Source organism: Fukomys damarensis, unplaced genomic scaffold (assembly GCF_012274545.1).
Source record: "Fukomys damarensis isolate Sample0158 unplaced genomic scaffold, DMR_v1.0_HiC HiC_scaffold_15, whole genome shotgun sequence".
Taxonomy (NCBI): Eukaryota; Metazoa; Chordata; class Mammalia; order Rodentia; family Bathyergidae; genus Fukomys; species Fukomys damarensis.
This window is the reverse complement of record NW_022900927.1, coordinates 17387378-17391756: the sequence shown is the minus strand read 5'-3', so window position 1 is coordinate 17391756 and position 4379 is coordinate 17387378. Positions and strand designations below refer to the sequence as shown.

Here is a 4379-nt window from a genome sequence, read left to right as displayed (position 1 = left end):
GTTTGCTCATCCTGAATGTCTTGGTGGCTTTTGAAACATCCTATAGGTATCTGTTAATCATCGATGTGTGACTACCAAATAACCTTTGTCCCCTGCCTACAAGTTTAGAATGTTAACCCCCCTTTTTTTACTCCCTTATAAAAAGGACCTCAGCCCCTGAGATGGCGCCTCTCTGAGCGAGCTACTTAGAGTGCCGTCTGGCCAGACTAACAAAGGTCTGTTTACCAACCAGCCTGGTGTGTTCCTTCCTGGGTGACTCTCGCTGTCTGTCGAGCTCCCGGAGCCTCGCTGAGCTATAGGTCCCAGCATCACGAAGACCCTTCCGGCTGTTCACGCTCTGCAGAGTGAGACTTTAGGTCTTACACCAGCACACAGCTGACTGACCATTTTTCCCTACCTCTAGTACAAGTTGGAGGAGACAAAGTGAAAGTCTCCTGACTAGGAATGCTGTGCCCAGTCTCTCAGTGAAACCCTTACTCAAGACACTACACCGTGATAGAGTCCGAACAAGAATTTTATTTTGCCGGTCAGGAGCCACTCTTCCTCCAGAGGAACTGGCCACGGAGTCAGGTCCCAAGCTGAAATTGAGTACAGTTTTTATAGGAAGACCCCCACACACACCTCCCACCCCATCTTCCATCCTCGCAAAAAACAAAACAAAAACATTACTCCCTCCTCCCACTCCCCTTTACCTCAGTGTAAACTTCCTTATCTAAGCCTAAAGCACATTTACAGAAGCGAGAAGGAATGCGCAGTTAAGACATCTGGGACCTCTGGTACAATTAAAGGCATCTCCCGTTATCTTAACCAGAATAGCATGAAATGTTTCAGCTAGGGAGTGGGTCTTCCCACAGGAAAACTCCAGAGTTCAGATAGGGATCAGATAGTACATCTGGCAGGTGACCCTCCTAAACCTTTCCTGCTATGTCAGTTTTATGGTAGCCACAAGCACGCTTTGTGGTCTCTAAAGGGCAGTAAGTGGGTTTTTCCCAGAAGGACAATCTTGAGGTTGCACAGAGGACAAGCTAAACCAACAAAGGGTGGGCTTTAAACAAAATGGAGTCACTTATGTCAACCCAGGTTTCTCAGGAAAGTGCTTTCTAAGGCTTACTGAGTAACATGCACACTGGACATGAACACTTTGCCTCCTTCCCTTGACCTTCATCAGCCACCCACCCACGGCAGCAGAGCCTGCTGGTCAGATGGGCACAGAGCTCTCTGGGGAATAATAGCTGCCATAGAGGAAACCGGCAGTGGGAACAACCCAACAGATCAGCAGGCCCCTCAGTGACCTAAAAAATGCAAGCACATTCATTCCCTGCACCCAAAACTACAGGCCTTCTAGAGCTTCACTCTCAGTTGTGATAGCCAACCCAACTCCATTTTGTGCCTCAATGACATTTTGTACCTGTGCTTGAACAAAGTGCTTATGCTTGGACAAAGCACCCAAAACCCCCACATCTGCTTGGCAGTAAACTAGATGCAGTTGCAGGATATTGCCCCCACTAACTTGGTATGTGTCTGCTTCTGTAAGATTCCACCTGCTCTCCCATGAGCCCTCCCCAACTAAAAGCATGATTTAAACAGAGAAATCAAACTGCTTCCCATTGCCAAGGAAACTTTCTAGGCACTAGCCCCTCCTTGGCCACTGGCTGTAATACGCGGGCTCAAACTTGGCACAGAGTTTGGCACATCTCTGTTGTTTGAACTCACCTGTCCATAACACAGTCACAAGCAGAAATCCAAAGATCACCAGAACTCCAAAGAAAGTCTCAGTCCTTCAAGACAAGACCAAACAAACCCAAAGATTACCTTCAAGAAAGATAAAATTGGGCCAAACAAGCATAAAGATTACCTTCAAGAAAGAGAAAATTGAGCCAGGAGCTTAGCTCAGTGGTTCTGCCACCTGCCTCACAAGTACAAGTCCCAAGTTCGATCCCCAGTACCAAAAAGGAAGGAAGGAAGGAAGGAAGGAAGGAAGCAAAGAAAGAAGGAAGGAAGGAATGAAGAAAAGCTGGCAAGGGATTTCGCTCATTGGTGCTACACCTGCCTCAAAAGCACAAGGTCCTGAGTTTGACCCCTGGTACTGGGCCGGAGCGGGGAGAAAAAAGAAAGAGAAAACTAATTTCTGTTCACTTTAAGTATCTGGACAAGAGCTCCAAAAAATTATGAAATACCCCCAAAAATCAGCTGGGCATGCAGCAGGAGGATTGCATGTTCAAGTCCAACCTGGGCAACTTAATTTATTAAGACTATTCCAAAATTTAAAAGGTGTTGAAGATGTAACTGAGTGCAAAAGCTATGGTTCATTTCCCAGAAGTACCACACACACACACACACACACACACACACACACACACACCAGCATTGTGGTTTAAACAAATAACAATAAACATAAAAGATAAGTAGAATAGTTTGTAGAAATGTGCCAGGCAAGGAAGACAAGGAAGAGGAGAAATTGGTCTAATGAACTGGACAGTTTTAGCATTTGAATTTCATAAAGCTTTCTTGGGGTGGGGTCAGTCAGGAGAGTCTCAGGGAAGAGTGGCCACAGGGGGAAGAGAGGGGAGGGTGGGGCTGGGACCGGAAGGAATGAATCAGTATCGGCAGAGTGGGTCCCTGATTCAATAGGCTGATGAGGCCCATTGGCTAGGCCTGTAGTTTTATCTTTCCAGAGCTTGAGGGCCCAAGGGAAGCAGCTGCTTAAATCACTGGTCAGGTTTGCAAATTGTGGCTTCTGTAGCTTTCCATTTCTCAGTACTGAAAGAGATACTACGACAAGATGCCGCATTCTTCCGGGAACAACATTTTTTTTTAAAGAGCAACATCCATTTAGACAGAAGTCAAAGACCTGATAAGAGCTGTGGGGAGGTGGGTGCTAGAGATCAAATCCAGCCCTCTTGGAAGCTAGACAAGGGCTCTACCACAGAGCTATGTCCCTAGCACAAAGGACTGTTTAAAATTGAGGAAAAAAAAAAATCCCGCAGTTTTCTTTCAATGCTAAAGATTAAACTCAGACCCTCACAAGGCAATCAGTCTACCACAGAGCTACATCACCAGTACTTTTTTTTTTTTCCGGTACCAGGGATCCAACTCAGGACCTTGCACTTGTGAGACATGAATGGTGCCACTGAGCTAAATCCCCAGCCCAACCAGTATTTTTGTTTTGTTTTGTTTTTTGAGACAGGTCTCACTATGTAGTTGAGACTGACCTGGAACTCACTATGTAGCCCAGCCTGGTCTCAAACTCACAGAGATCCTCCTGCCTCAGCCTCCCAATCAACCAGTATTTTTTATTTAGAGACAGGGACTTGCTAAATTGCCCGGGCTGGTCTCAAACACAAGATCTTCCTGTTTCAGCCTTTCAAATGAGTAGGATTAAAGGCATGTTCCACCAAGCTGGATGATAAAATGTAAAAAGGTATTGTAGTTCAGTGGTAGTATGCTTGCTTAGCATTCACAAGGTCCTTGGTTCTATCCCGATGTTACCCCCCAAATAAAAAAAAAGTTAAAATGCAGCAAAAAGACAAGATATGAAATTGAAGAAAATCTATTAAATTTTTTAACTTTAGCAGCCAAACAATGAGATTTCCAGGAAGAAAAAAAAAAATAGGAAGAAATCAATGAAATAATTCAAGAAACAAATTCTAGAACTGAAAAACACAAATTTCCCAATTGAAAGTGCCAACCAGAATAGTTTAAAATTCTCCTAACCAAAGCATGTGTTTGTGAAAATTAAGCATCAAGGCAGTTGGCATGATGGCACAAGTCTGTAATCTATAATTCTGCTGAGGCAGGAGGATTCCAAATTTAAGGTCAGCCTGGGGAATTTAGTAAGACCCTGTGCCCCCCCTCAAAAAAAGGTTGGGCATGTAGTTGAGTGGTGGAGCCTCTACTGGGTTCAATACCCAGTAAAGAGGGGTAGGGAAGAATCTAAGACAAAGACTCATTCCGGAAAAAGGAAAAGTAGGAAGGATGTGGGGAGAGGGGAACAGTGAAGAGAGTAGAGAAACATAAAAAGGGAACAGGAAGTGAAATTGCTTTACATTTCTCAATAGCAACCCAGGTAGTTAGAAGACAGTCCTGCAATGCTATAATACTGTAAGATCCTCCCAGGGAGGAATCCCACCACTCTATGTCCCGGACGCCACGATGCACCATAAACACCCCGGAGAGACGATTCTTGATGCAAAACACAAGAGGTCTTTGTTCCAGCGCGCTGGGGCTCAGCTCATAACCCTCACAGGGGCAGAGGAGTTGAGCCCAGAAGCAGGGTAGAGACACAGTTTTTAAAGGCAAAAACCACAAGCTATAGGGTAGGGGGAATTCCGAGAAAGGGGTCAATTACGGGAACATTCAGTTACAAAGGGTGGGGACTT

At 45.1% G+C, this 4379-nt stretch overlaps 1 long non-coding RNA gene across 1 annotated transcript; it reads right to left on the bottom strand.

The window, feature by feature from the left end:
* Positions 1 to 477: 477 nt before the first annotated feature.
* On the bottom strand, positions 478 to 4158 carry LOC104865161. Its single transcript, XR_781077.1, has 3 exons — positions 4130 to 4158; positions 1714 to 1778; positions 478 to 578 (listed from the first exon to the last, which is right to left on the bottom strand). It is a non-coding gene; the product is annotated as an uncharacterized LOC104865161 (long non-coding RNA).
* Positions 4159 to 4379: the final 221 nt, after the last annotated feature.